This window comes from Neoarius graeffei, chromosome 1, assembly GCF_027579695.1.
Source record: "Neoarius graeffei isolate fNeoGra1 chromosome 1, fNeoGra1.pri, whole genome shotgun sequence".
Lineage (NCBI taxonomy): Eukaryota > Metazoa > Chordata > Actinopteri > Siluriformes > Ariidae > Neoarius > Neoarius graeffei.
The window spans coordinates 28,431,398-28,446,524 of NC_083569.1; the positions used below are offsets into that span (position 1 = coordinate 28,431,398).

A 15,127-nucleotide genomic window follows, 5' to 3' on the forward strand; every position below is an offset into this window, starting at 1 on the left:
ATGGGTTGTATCGCTGCTTACCTCCTTCTCCAAAGGGGGGTTCAGTGGTTTGGTAGGGCGGAGGTCCCCCTGAGGCTGAATCTGTGCCTATTTAGGGCACCCCATTAGTTATGAAACTGGTTATTAGCACTAGTTATTAGCACCAGCATAACATAATATTTCATCTTGTTTATCACACAAGTCAGTTCAGTTATTAAAATGGAAAAAATGTCACTGTACAAACTGTAAAAGTGTTCTCTTGATAGGCTAATCCAACCACGTTCATACTGTTCATTTACCATTCGCTGATATTTTGAACACATGTGAGCGATAGCTACCTTTCTTTGGGAAAAACTGAGTGACCAGTTGCCTGCCTCTCTGGTCCCTCTCAGCTTTCAGCTGCCTTTCTTTACATTTTTGACAGCCACTCTTCATATTTAGCGATCATAGACTGTACGTAGTCCACTGCTGGCTGGATGGCTGGCTGCTGCACCGCGACACAGCAGCAAGTAGCGTTGCACTGATCAGCACACAGATTTAACGCATCGCGCTTCTACCAGAACTGGACTGTACCATTTCGCAAAAGGGGGAGGGTTAAATGACAATATGTTGAAGAACTCAAGAAATAGACAACCTTGTTCAATTAGCTCATTTTACCAGATGGAATATTGCATTGTTGTTATTTCAAAAGTCTTATTAAAATCATATTATCAGCCCCTTAAAGGGCCCCATGGCAGTGCTGGGCCCCTAGAATTGTTCTAACCTTCCCCCCCCGATGGCGCCCATGCATCTGTGAAAACAGCCACTATTTGGATTAAACCCACAACCTTGGCACTGTTTGTAACAATTACCTAATCAACTAACTCCACACTACTTTTCTGCTGATATGCTCCTCTGATGAGCTGTGAAGGTTAGCTTTCAACCTTCTTTGGATTGTGGGGGAAACCAGAGCATCCAGAGGAAACCCATGCAGACACAGGGAGAACATGCAAACTCCACACAGAAAGGCCCTCGCGAACCCCGAACCTTCTTGCTGTGAGGCGACCATGCTAACCACTACACCACCGTGCCACCCAAAAGAACAGGCACACGACAAGGGTGGGATTCAAACCCACACATGCAGAGCACAATGGATTAGCAGTCCATCGCCTTAACCTCTCAGCCACCGCGCCTGTGGGTGGGTGGGTGGGTGGGTGGGTGAGTGTGTGTGTGTGCGTTTATTTATTTTGTATGATGCAATGATCATTTGTGTTAGTAACTCTCTCAAAGTCAAAACTCAGACTCATTAAAATATTTGTTGGAACATTATTGCTGTATATTAATTTAATAAGCCTGTTATGAAAACTACATAGAGCAACAGGGGGCAGCCAAGATGGCATCAGTGTAATATGTGATTTGTGGAGCTCCGCAACATGAAGAACAAAACCTAATGTGCTGAATTGCTAAATATGCTTAAGGGCTGATTAGAATGAACCTAATTGATAAACTAAATAGCTACTACAAGGACCTCGCTCAGAAACAATTTTTTAATCCTTGTTTTCTTTCATTTTATTCACTGTTATCCAACTATGCCTCAAGCTAACCATTCAGTGAACCTGCTAACTAAAGGAGAAGTGAACATATCACTATATGAACTAAACCGACAAGAGTTGGTAACAGTGGCGGCTCCTGAATTTTTTTTCAGGGGGGCAATTTTCCCCTGTTATGTCTACACGGACCATAAATGTCCACAGGACTGAAGTAAATTGACCTAGGTAGCAAGTCAACTGTTCTACAGAATGTTCTGTAAATAGATTTTGTACTTCAAACTCCATGACCAGCAAGAATTTTACAGACTGTGCAACTTATGGACAAACAGGAAAGTGCATTTACTGTAACAAAACATTGTAAATAGTTGGCTAACATAACAATAGCAGTTGAATAAATAGATGAGTGGATCTTTAGATCTTGCAATTACTGGTATTTACCAAGGATATTACCAAAGTGCTAACTCTCAGAGCAAAGTGTGGCAAATATAAAAATGCACATTGAAAACATCAAAAGTGAACGGATTCTGTGACTGTGTGTGTGTGTGTGAGTCACGAAGTCAACCAAACCCAGAAAAACACCACGGTGACTGGAGTCCTCAGTTTCGTCTTTGCCTCGTAGAGCTAACTTGAACACTCCACAAAATTTCACGCATTGGATGAGCCGGTTTAATATGTGCCTGTTCTTGCTCACCTCATCGTTGTGGTGGTGAACTGCTAGCCTGTAGCCCTCATCCAGTTGTGTAACGATGTTCACTCTCCCAAAAGCCGAACATTTCACGCAGCTGCCCATGTGAATCTTTGATGACTCATGTTTTTTTTATTTTCTCCGACAAATGATGCATGTCCGAAACTCCAGTGACCATCCAAGCAGTGTTGTCCGTGGAGCCACCTCCAGGGTGGAAAAGTAAGCGGGGGAGCAGAAAACTGCTGAGGCATCCTCGCAGCCAGCTCGCCAGGATTTGCACTGGGACCATGTTGAAGTAAAACCTCGAGTATATGATTCCCCCCCCTTGTCAAAATTTGTTTTATGTTTAGATTTGGTCAAGGGGGTCCAGCTTGTTTTGTTGCCAATTTAGCTCGATTTGATTGCTGACTAAATGGAACTTCTTTTAAGGACCGCACTGAATTGCTTTCCGCATCCATCTCACGTCAGAAACTGAGCGGATCGAATGCAACTTTGCCGCGCTTCGCAGTGACGTAAGCACGTTAGGGCAAGCCCCCCCAGAACCCATAGAGATTGCATTGAAGTGTCAGTCAGGAGAAAAAAAATATATTAACATGGGACTCTATCAGTGAACTCTTGGGCGATTTTCAACGTGACTGAAATCGCCCCAAAAGGGGCGGTATTCTAGAAGCAAGACCACCCTGATTGGACAATGATACCCAGAGACAGATTAAAACAGCCTCGAGCAGCGCTGGTGAAAGTTTGTTTTAAAAAAAGAAAAATAACTTTTTTTTTTCCGTTTTGGCAGTGCGCCGCCCAATCGCCCTTATGCACCAGCCGCCCTTGGTTGGTAAGCATACTTGCTATTTTTTCAGGTTATCCATCAATATGGAAACAGAGGAAGATAGCTGCGCTGTAATGCATTTCTATGCCAGAGAGTCTCTGAGTGAAAAGTTTGAACCAGATGGTTTACAAGACGGAATGGAACAGTGTTTGGTGCCACTACCAGAAACTCCGAAACCACGACCAGCCAAAAAGTCGAAGACACGTGCCAGTGACGAGGATCATAAAGAGGCTGTGCCCATCTTGCTTTTGCTAAAAATAATGGAAAGAATTGAAAAGATGCAAGAAGAATCTCTCAAATGGCTGCAGTCACTTGAGGCAATGGTTAAAGATAATACAAATTCCATTAAAAGTGTCACCGACGTCCTTGATTCTATGGAGAAACAGGTAGAAGACATGAAAAATAAAGTCGTCGCCTTACAAAGTAAAGTCCACATCTTAGAAAAAGAGAACAGTGTCCTCAGAAACAATGCAGCAACCTGGATGCCTATAAAAGAAGATGGAATCTACGAGTGTCTGGCATTCCAGAGCAAGCAGGTGAGAACGTGAAGAATATCATCGTTGACATTTTCAAACACATTTCCCTGGACATCGTGGACCAGCTGGCTTACTCAGTGGACATTGCTCACAGATTAGGTCCCTGCTCTGCAGAGGTGTGCTCCAGCTGTTGCATCATAGTTCAATTCCTGTCATGAGCACACAGGGACATTGGCAGTGGCATTTCCAAAACCCCAGGGCTGTCCTGAGATCACTGAAATATGCACAACTCACAGCAAACCCAAGGAAGTGTGCAATTTGGTGGGTGGAAGTACAGTATCTGGGCTTTCACTTGGGTCATGGGCAGGTGCATCCCTAAATTGATAAGAATGCAGCGATTGTGGCCTGCCCAAGACTCAAGACCAAAAAGGGGTGAGGCAGTTCCTGGGGCTGGCTGGCTATTACAGGAGGTTTTTCCTAATTTTTTGGACTTTACCAGCCTGCTGACTGAGCTCACTAAAAAGAGAGCACTAGAGCTCATCTAGTGAACAGAGCAACTGTGCAACGGAGGACGGAGCCATGCAAACGGGCTTTTTCACAGATTGAAATATTGTTTCTCCAAGACCCTCGGTCTAAACATAAATACACAAACCAAACAAGCATTAATTTAAAAAAAAAGCACACACATACAATACCACACAAGCAGAAATAGCGCAAATTGTATTAGTGTAAATGGTAACAGTGCAAAATGGCTAAGGATATGGGAGTATCTGCAATATGCAAATCATGATCCATTTACAGGATGAGTACTTGTACTAACTTAGAAATGAAATATTATTAGAAGAACATTATCATCAGAGGGTCTACCATTGGCAATTTATAATAGTCATAATTGACATTAACATTGACTGTAGGCATATTAAAGTTTGGTCTTTAGTCACTGGCTTTATCCGGATCTGTTACTATTAATAAGATTTAATTGACACGAAGTGTGGTGAGTCATTCATATATATACACACACATTTTATATATGCATACTGTATATATATATGCTAAAGGGCACTTCAGCCCAACACCACCCCATGTTAACTGAACTCCATGTCTTTGAACTGTGGGGTTAACCAGAGCTGACACAGGCAGAACACGCAAACTCCACACAGAAAGGCCCCCACCAGCCTCAAACCCAGAACCGTCTTGCTGTGAGGCGACAGTGCGAACCACTACATTCCCCTGTTAATAAATTGCTAAAGCCTCCCCGTCGGGGAATCGAACCCCGGTCTTCCGCGTGACAGACGGAGATACTGTCCATTATACTAACGATGATGACGCAATAACCCTCATTTATCAATCGAAAGTGTAGAAATGACAGGGTTCACGTGTGATTCATGAAACGTTTGTATCTTGCCAATCACAGCGTAAGAATGATTGGGCATTGATAAATGTGGTGGGTGAAAACCATTGTCATTTAAATATCACAAACCTAAATATTATCGGTTTAGAGGCTCCTTGACTTTACGACACGAACAACAGAAGGGCAATAATATAACAACAACCAATCAGAATTCAGATACAACAACCAATCAGAATTCAGATACACTCTGTTGCCAAGTAAAATTGTAACGTTTCAACGTATCAAAAAAGTTCTCGAGCGCTCGTGCTGTTTTACCGTTAGACCAATCACATCTCAGCTTAAACTCGCATTCTAAACTAGTTGCAGCTCCCCCAGAAGAGAGCGCCTCCCCCTGCAGCCTCATGGAACGCAGGGTTTAAAACCCTTTGGTGACTGACCCCTTGAACATGGTTCCTCCAGGAACGATGACGTTTCAGTCGTCAAGACAACGGAAAAACTAAAATACAAGAGCATTTTGTTTTGTGCACAAGAGCATTGTGACGTATCTTTCTGTTTTTGTATTTTAGTTCTTCTGTTGTCTTGACAACTGAAAAGTCATAGTTCCTGGAGGAACCATTTTCAAGGGGTCAGTCACCAAAGGGTTAAGGCTCCGGATGGGTTTCACTGCCGTTTATGAGGGAAAGGAACATACACCCTCCCGACAGCCAATAAAACACATTTGCGAATTGGTAGAATGAGTTAATCATCACATGCAAGATTTTCAATTAATCAAATGAATTATTATTATTATTATTATTATTAATGAATTACTACAGTTCTAAACTTCAAATTTTAAAAGTCTGGGCTTTGGAGAGATGATGGATCTCTTTTGGTGGAACACAACGGAGCAGAATATTGTGACCCCCAAGGCGATGTCTCTCTTCAAAAGGATCCAGCTGTTGGGGGCGGAGTCTAGCTGTGTTTACCTTTCTGGAGTTTAATCTTTGGAAGTGGTTTATTTAAAGCTGTTCACTGTAGTAGGTTATCGTTTTTTGGCCTTTTGGCTAAGATCAAGTGTAGTATCTGTTCTTATCAGTTTAATATCTGATATGTTCTTTAGGTGAGAACGTTGTATTAAACGAATTTTTAGAACAGGGAGCTGGAATCAGGGCTTGCTTTTTTCGTTCCATGTATCAACCTAGTATTGCAGTACATTCAGGAATAGTATTCTTGTTTAAAAACTAAAAAAGACGAGTACTTTTTCTTCAGAAGGTCGATTTAATGTTTGTTCTTTAACTAAGAATAATAAATAGATGTTTAAAAGTGTTGAGCCAGAATTGGGGTTTACTTCTTTTATTCTATGTGTCTGTATAGCATTATAGTAGTTCTAAAAATAGTTACTTTGTTTAAAAGGGAAATGTGTATATATATTTTTTTTTTTGCTTGATCTGGTCTGATTTTTCCCCCATTTCCTGGTTTTCTCCCTGCTTAATAAGCAACTGAACTGTGAGTCTGCAGTAATTCTTTCTTTTACTTTTTCATGAGAGAAATCACACAACACCACCTATCTTCTTTTTTCTTTTTATTTTCTTATTGGCTTATTTCTCTGCCTGTTTGCAATGGCTAAGAAAGCTGTAAAGGTGCAAGAGATTGGCCCAGGCCATCTGACCCTATACCAGCTTTCTGGACCTCCAATAGTGTTTTCACCAACATCACCAAAACACGAACGTTCTGGATGTGTGCCATGTTGGCAGTTTTGATTTCCATAACCAGTGCTTGCATTTCATCCAGGAAAAAAAAATAACATTTTTTGTAATGGTATTGGTTAAAGAAACTTGCAATAAGAAGACAGAAGCTGCTAGAAAGCATGTAGAAGGCCTAGAGCCCAGTGTAAGAGCCTACTATCTCGGGAAACTGCAGTTAATCAACAGCGTGGAACCATATGAAATGGGAGAGGAACTGAGTGAAGACAATGCATTGCTGCCCGCTGTAATATACCCAGACATCATCAACTATTTAATTTGTTTGCCAAGTCCATACACTGCTGAGGATCTGAAGTGTTTCAAGGGACTAGAAGCCTATAACCAGATGTACTGTGACTGGGTCAGGGAATGAAAAGCACGGAAATTTGGTGACAAATGTCTGGTGAAAGCAAAGGTGTGTACTGTGTACATTACATGTACAGTGATATACTGTAGATCATGAATCACATCCCCTGTGGGCCTACCTCAGCTGACAGCAGATGGCTGATTGTGATTTTTAACTTTAGCTTCCTCTCAAGAGAACATACAGAAGCACCATCACGGCTAGACAGCAGAAATATGGTGTCATGCTTAATTTTAAGACATTGATTAAAACTTAAAAAAAAAAAACCTCAGACCTGATACAAAGAGAACTGAACACACTCTTATGTTGTGCAGATTTTTGTCAGTCAGATCCTGGTTTAGTTTGGCAAGCCAGAGACGATGATGCTCCTCTGACAATTTTCTGGTTTCCTCCCCCTGAGTTTTGATTATTTTAGGTAATCGGTAGAAGTGCAGATGTTTCTCAAGATCTGAGCGATTGTGGCAACCCAAAACTGTGCAGTAATTCACCATTATTTGGTTTGTTTATCGAAAAATTCACAAAGCTTGCTTTGCTGTTCATGTGTCCAATGCCTCTAATATGGCCGACTTTCGGTTTGATGACGTCACGTGAAAATACTCTATACAGTGCCACTAGCCTGATCCAGTGTTAAGTGTGGCTCAGGTTTCTCTTCATTGACACATAAATCTTTCGCCTTTTACTAAAGATTTCTGTGGAGAGGAATGTTAATAAGATCAACTTATTTTTACAGGCTTTGCTCTGGGGGAGCTGAACATTTTTGGTGGTCAAAGATGAGAAATATCAAGCTTTTGGTATAGCTCCAAAACTTTTCCCCATTTCCTGGTTTTCTCCATGCTCAACAAGCAGCTGGACCATTAGTCTGCAGTAATTCTTTCCCATGCACGCCTAAAATGATGTCTCTTTTCAAAAGGATTTGGCTGTAATTTTTTTAATAAGGTCACCATTTCTAGAGCTACTGCAATGCCATGTTGATGTACTGTATAGAGCAGAAAGAGTAAGCCCCTATTCCAGCTCTCTGCTCTAAAAAAAAATCAATTTAATTGATCATCATCATCATTCAGAAAACACATCAAACACAAAAATGACATAGGATTGTTTTTTTCAAGAAGGGCACTATTCCTGGAGGTACTGCAATACCAGATTGATGCATGCAGCAGAAGGAGCAAGCCCCTATTCCAGCTCCCTGTTCTAAAAATCTGTTAAATATAACATTCTCATTTAAAGAACATATCAGATATTAAACTGATAAGAACAGATCTTAACCAAAATGCAGAAAACTGATAACTGGCTGCATTTAACAGCTTTAAATGTACCACTTCCAAATATTAAAATCCAGAAAGGTAAACACAGCTGAATCCTTCTGAAGAGAGATATTATCTCAGGAGTGCACCAAATGGTTGGAGGAGATTCTTTGTAAGAAACTTGGTATTTCTAATATTTGACCACCAAAAATGTACAACTCAGCCAGAGCAGAACCTACAAAAAAAAAAACACAGTTGAGCTTACTAATATGCCTCTCTCCAGTAATCTGTAGTAAACCACAAAAGCTTTATATGTTAATGAAGAGAAACCTGAGCTACATTTAACACTGGATCAGGTTAGTGAAACTGTATTGGAGGTCCAGAAAGCTGGTATAGGGTAATTTGGCCTTGGTCAATCTCTTACACCTTTACAGCATTATTATCCATTGCAAACAGGCAGGGAAATGTCTGATCAACGAGCATTTTTGATAGATAGATAGATAGATAGATAGATAGATAGATAACATTTTTGGTGGTCAAATGTTAGAAATATTGAGCTTTTTGCATGGACCCCCCTCACACGCCCCCAAGACGATGTCTCTTTTCAAAAGGATTCAGCTGTCAGTAAGTAAGTAACTAGGGAGTGGGGATTGTTGAATTTTGAAAAGGAACAGCTGAGTGTTGTGTGATCTGTCTAATGAAAAAGTAGGGGAAAGAATTACTGCAGACTAACGGTCCAGCTGCTTGTTGAGCATGGAGAAAACCAGGAAATAGCGAAAAGTTAGGTCGGGCAAAGAAAGAAATATTTTTTCTTTATTATTTTAACAAGGTCACCAATAAACAAATAATATCTTGACAAATAATATCTGGAAATAATATTTTGTTATCAAAGATGGCAAAAGCAACAATAGAGCTTTGGTCAGACCTCAAGTTATTTGACACATGGAGAGTCACTAATCCATGAGAGAAAGATTTCACATTTTTCCTCACATCCCCATCATTCTTTTTCTAGAATTGATTATATATTCATCTCTAGATCGGCCCTTGACAGAACCGGAGCCTGCTCCATTAACACATGCATTCTCTCAGACCACTCATCAATCTCTATAGAACGCCTGCCTCCTTACTATGACCCCTTATCTAGACATTGGCGTTTAAATCCATCTCTTCTTAGCAATCCTGCATTTTTAACATATTTAGGAAATCAATGGGAACTTTTTATTTCTACAAATGATTCACCTGAGGTTTCAGCCTCGACCTTATGGGAAACAGACAAGGCCTTCCTCAAAGGGTCTATTATTTTTTACACAACTGCGAAGAGGAAGAACATATTAGCAAAACAGTTGGAGCTTGATTGAGACATTTGCTATCATGGAAAGAGATTTTAAAGTGTCTTTCTCCAGTTCTGTGTTGAAGAAATTAGAAGCAGCCAGATCTGCTTTAGATCAACTGCTAACTCAAAAAGCAGAATCAGCAATATTTTATGCCAGGCACAGACTGTTGAATCTGGGAATAAATCCGTCTGGCTACTTGCTCATCTAGCTCAAGCTATACTCATCTGAGTGTCAAAACATATCAATTCTAAGGATTTTTTTTTTGACAGAATTAAACTCCCTACCCTATCTGAAGAAAGCAGAAAAGGTCTGTGTAGGCCAGTCACAGCCTAGGAAGTCTTGGAGGCCATTAAATCCCTACAGAGTGGGAAAGCACCAGGCCCTGATGGGTTTGGACCTGAATTTTATAAAAAGATGGCAAAGTTTGAAGTGGGGTACTTAACTAACATGTTTATGGAATCATTTAGGAGGGGCACACTCCCACCAACTTTAAATCTCACCCATATTTCTCTGATTTTAAAGAAAGATAAATCTCCTGATCTTTGTACATTCTATAGACCAATAAGCTTGCTTGGGGTTGATTGTAAAATTTTGTCTACGCTTCTGGCTAGAAGTTTGAAAGAAGTGTTGCCCATTTGAGTGAGACTGGACTAGACATGATTCATCAGGGGTAGGAACTCACACTCCAGTGTCCGATGGCTTCTAAATGTTATACAATTAACGCAAATGACAAAAAAGCAAGGTTGTTGCTGTGTCACTGGATGCTGAAAAAGCATTTGATCAGGTGGGAGTATCTATTTGATGTTTTGAACAGGTATGGTTTGGACTCCAGTTTTGTTGAGTGGATCAAGGTGCTGTACAGGTCCCCAGCTGCGAGGGTTTTCATAAATGTTTCAGTATCGGATATCTTCCCCTCGAGTAGAGTAGAGGTACTCGTCAGGGCTGTCCTCTCTCACCTTTATGATTTGCACTGGAACAGAACAGGAAATGTGAGGCCAGCCAGGAATTTGAAAGAATCTGAGAGGAAACACCACAAACATGGGGCAAAATGGGCTCTGTGGCACAAAGGCTAGCGTGTTGGACTTCTAGGGTCATCAGAGAAGCCATTCAAAGGTTGTGGGTTTAAGTCCCACCAGAGTCATTTCCTTTTGCATACACTCTGCAGGGAAGCTTTTTCCAACCGAAATCATCGACCGAGGCGAAATCCTTTGGATATGGCCATTCCCTCTTTTCCATCAGAGATGCAATTCTTTCTTGACCCCAGTCAAACAGAAATATCACCATGTTCCACCTCTTCCTATGAATTTGCCCAAAAGGAAGCTGTACCTGAAATTCCAGTTCCTCACAATACTCATGACATTCACTCCTGCCATAATTTGTGCTTACACCTCCAAAGCCCACACTTGCGTTCTCCATGTGGGAGAAAACCCAGTAGCGCCTGATGCAAGACTCTACTGAATGTTGATTTCAGTTGCTCACAGAGAAGGCTTGTTGCATTTAAAGGCTTGCCGATTCAGGTCCTGCCACAGGTCTTTGCTCTCGAGACTCTCTTGAAGGTTTCTTTCAATTGCTGACAAAAATGCACCTCTACAATCAAGAAGTACAGGCAAGCAGTATGCCACCCATAATTGTGGAAGAGCGTGAGATGAAAAGCCATGCCAAGATGATAAATCTAGCCCAAAAGGGACTGCCAGTAAACAGGAGCCATGGTATCCCAGCAGTGCCTGAGACAAAAGTCTTCTGTCGGTGCAAGACCGATTCCTTCCGTGAAGATGTTTGACATCTTCAATATCGCTTGCCTTCAGTATGTAAACAAAGCTCGCTTGTCCCCCAGGACAAGGGCAGTAACGGTTGCGAATGTAAGTGTGACATTGGTGCAAGGGGTCTGTTGCAAATTTTGGCAATGTGGCACAAAGTTATTTAAGGGAACTTATTTATAATCTCACCATCTGGTGTGACCTAGATGAGGATGGGTTCTCTTTTGAGTCTGGTTGTTCGCAAGGTTTCTTCCTCATGTCATCTCATGGAGTTTTTGGTTGTTTCTCAGAGATGAACCCTTAAATGTTGTACAAAAAAAAAAACTCCTTCAAGATTGTTTCCCAGCAAAACAAGTCCTAGCCACTGACATAAGCAGTTCTTGGTTCTAAACCAGCAAGGATTTGGTGGCACACTGTGACCAGTTTTCCTGGTTGAGAGCTGTTTCTTTGGCTGTGGAAACTTCAAGAACTGGCTCAAGATTAGGCACCAGCTCGGAACCAGCCCTCAGTGGAAAAGTGGTGACTTGGTGGACAAGTGGTATTCGAGGATCAGCAAAGGGTCCTCAAGGTTCTGCTTTGGGCTGACTCTACAATAGATAGGTGCCTGTTTAGAGCACTGGTCTTGTAAACCAGGGGTGATGATTTCAATTCTCACTGGGGCCTTTGACCTTCCTTCTGAAGGTAGAGAGTTGTGAGCTGAGATATTGGGACTGAGGAAAAGTGGTGCCTGTATCATTCATTGCTTGTGAGTTCTCACTGTTTCTTCAAAACAGTTCTGCTCAATTCTCTATCAGTGAGCCAGTTGATATAAAAAAAAGACTGCAGCTAAAACTCTAAAGGATTCTTATCATGCTGCACATATTCGTAAGTTCCTGGTGACACAATTGTAATTTTGGACTATGTAGTGCTAGGAAACTTCGGACAAGAAGACTGAGATATGCATGGAAAAAGCATGAGGTTGAGAAAATTACATTTTTTTTTTTAAGAACCAAAAACACTGGTCAGCTTTTTTTGGTTGGAGTTCTCATCACCTGAAAACCACTGGCTGCTGCTGAGGATGGCCCCACATGAAGAGCCTACTCAAGCGAGTAGGACGCTTCTTTGCTTTGCTCCTGCTTTGCTTCTGCTTGATCTTTATTTTATTTTACTTTTTCACTTAATTTCCACTATTTCTTCATTTTATTTTTCACCTTTATAAGATAAGTTAGCTTTTAAAACAAAATGCCAGGGGGCAAAAAATCCAGGAGATCCTGCAGAAAATGCACAGAACTAGAACAGAGGATTTCTATCCTGGAATCAAAGATTGATGGTCTGCCAAAGACAGATGAACTAAGAGCGATATCTCACGAAAGGAGTACAGAAACAGTGGCTGAGAATGCAGAGATTGCACCCCGACAGGCCGATGGCATTGCAAATCGAGTGGATGAATGCATCGATCTAACAAAGCAAAATGTGAGTACAGAAAACTGGCACACGATGGGTGGCAGGCCCAAAAATAAAAACAGAAGAGTAATTACCTCAACACCAGTTCGTTCTGATACTATGCAACCCATGCTCCACAGCCATGCTATTAGAAATAGAGCCAGGTCTACAAACTACAATAGGATTTACAATCTTATGGAAAATCCACATCCCATAAGGCTTCAGAATAAATTTGAATGCCTCAGGGATGTGGAAGCGGAATTTTCAGCCAGACAAGCACATCATAGAAAGAGATCGCACCACAACCGAAGAGCTGTGGGAAGAGGCAAAAAGCAGCTCGTAACACCACCTGATCCCACAACCCTTGTTCTTGGTGATTCCACTGTAAGACATTTAAAAGGACATGGGATGATTATTTGCAGTGTTGGGCAAGTTACTTCAAAACTGTTTTGCATTATTTATTACTTGTTACTGTCATTTTAAAGTAATGAGTTACATTACAATATTACTGTATTTAAAATGTAAGGCATTACACTACTATTGCATTACTTCTAAGTTACTCTCACCAAAATAACTGGAAGTATGGATTTGGCAATCTAAATGTAGCTCAAGACGCTCAATTAGCTCATCACACATCCAGTGGAAGGTGATGTGGTATCTGACTGAGCTAGGCTTATGGTTAAAAACAGTAGAATATAATAGCCACAGTGATGGCTCATGGCACAATACAAGGAACAATCATTGCAAGAACAGACAATAGGTGAAAGTCTGGCAAATTGTGATAGAAATACTGTAACTTTAGGCCTATTCATATTAACTGTAATGTATTGTAATGTCTAAAGATATGACAGGATACAAGATTAGCATTTCTATGCCTTTATTGTTTTCAAGTTTACAGCATTAAGCATAGTTATGCTTCATAAAAAAAAAAAAAGATTAGCCCTAAGGGATATGACTCCATCATTTCAGAAATTTAACGAAAATGAACATATTATGGCAAATCGTAGCCTACAATAAAACTGGCCTGAAAAAAAAACCCACAAGCCTTTTAAATCACAGCTAGACAATGACTATTAGCTATATGAGGCTACCCAGTCACATTTCGAAAAACAGAATTAGAAATAACAAAATCAAAGTACTTTTAATGATATTGAAATGCTTAGACATATTAGCCCTCGAAGGAAAGGCAGCTCAATCACTTTAGTCTGACTTCCAACCAGAAAAAAAAAAAACTCAGTTATACAGGACAAAAATACGGAAGCCGAGAAAGGCCCTTCATATAATCCTTTTTTTACTCACCTTGTTATCCCGAGACAGGGCCGCTGACAGCTTTGGCTGGGCCCAGGACAAAATGCTCTGAATCCCCCCCCCCAACAACCCACACACACACCCACCTCTCTTATCCCAGTCTCTACTCACTCCAACCCTTAAATGACAGGTATTCAAAAACCATTCAACCGGTCAACAACCATTTCATTTTAGCATTTCAACATTTTTACAGTTTTAACATTTTAACATTTCCTTAGTCTGCAACTATTCAGGTGCGAAATGCAATGCGCCGGACTTTTGTTGTGCGGGCGTGCGTACTGTCCAGTGTGAAAAGCATAGAAGAACACACCACTCGAGAAACGGCGGGATATGATTGCGGGCTAATGTGAATATTCTTAGCTTCAATCAGATATATGAAACGCAATGTTATTAAGCCGTTGTGGTTATGAAATGATTCAATGCCCTGTGCGTTTGATATGGTGTTCAGTGTGACTTGCTCTCCCCTCGTTTGTAACATGAATTGCGTGCCGCGCGTGCCTTGGTTGGGGTTACTTTACGGGGCTGGAAAAAGTTGGCTGTGTCTTACCCAGTGATGGGAATAACGGCATTAGAAATAAACGGCGTTACTAACGGCGTTACTTTTTTTAGTAACGAGTAATCTAACGAATTACTTTTTACATCGTTATAACGCCGTTCCCGTTACTTACAATAAAATACTATGCGTTACTTTATTAAAGCTGTTCTCATCTGGCACGCTGCTCGTTCAGCCTTTCTTTCCTCTGCTTTAGTGTGGGGTGGGGAGACGCGAGACAACGGCACAGTAAGCCAATCAGAGTAGATTTGGACAACATACGTGGGTAGGCCACGCCTACTGCACTACTGCGCGCTCTTTCAATCGGAAGACACAGCAATGGCGAGCACTCAGCCCAGCACTGCGCTTTCACATTGGAAATACAGCCATTACTTTTCATTACTTGAAATAAAAGGCAAGAGTGTTTACGTGCAATGCACATTATGTCGAGGAACAAAGCGTTTGTCCTCGTCAGTGGCCAGTAATTAGTAACATAATTTTAATAACTACAAAAATATATTACATTTGATAGATGTCTTATCTCACATTGTCCCACAAAAATATTAATATAGTGTAGATAGCATTACTAATTGGTTCTGTTAAGT

At 41.0% G+C, this 15,127-nt stretch overlaps 3 non-coding genes and 1 pseudogene across 3 annotated transcripts; 2 read left to right on the forward strand and 2 right to left on the reverse strand.

Annotated features, from left to right (window-relative positions):
* Positions 1 to 1,069: 1,069 nt before the first annotated feature.
* On the reverse strand, positions 1,070 to 1,151 carry trnas-gcu (transfer RNA serine (anticodon GCU)). The gene has a single exon. It is a non-coding gene; the product is annotated as a tRNA-Ser (tRNA).
* A 4,715-nt stretch (positions 1,152 to 5,866) lies between these two features.
* On the forward strand, positions 5,867 to 6,057 carry LOC132897244 (U2 spliceosomal RNA). The gene has a single exon (XR_009656296.1). It is a non-coding gene; the product is annotated as a U2 spliceosomal RNA (small nuclear RNA).
* A 1,505-nt stretch (positions 6,058 to 7,562) lies between these two features.
* Positions 7,563 to 7,677, forward strand: LOC132896108 (U5 spliceosomal RNA). The gene has a single exon (XR_009655937.1). It is a non-coding gene; the product is annotated as a U5 spliceosomal RNA (small nuclear RNA).
* A 354-nt stretch (positions 7,678 to 8,031) lies between these two features.
* On the reverse strand, positions 8,032 to 8,210 carry LOC132897581 (U2 spliceosomal RNA; annotated as a pseudogene).
* Between the last annotated feature and the right edge of the window lie 6,917 nt (positions 8,211 to 15,127).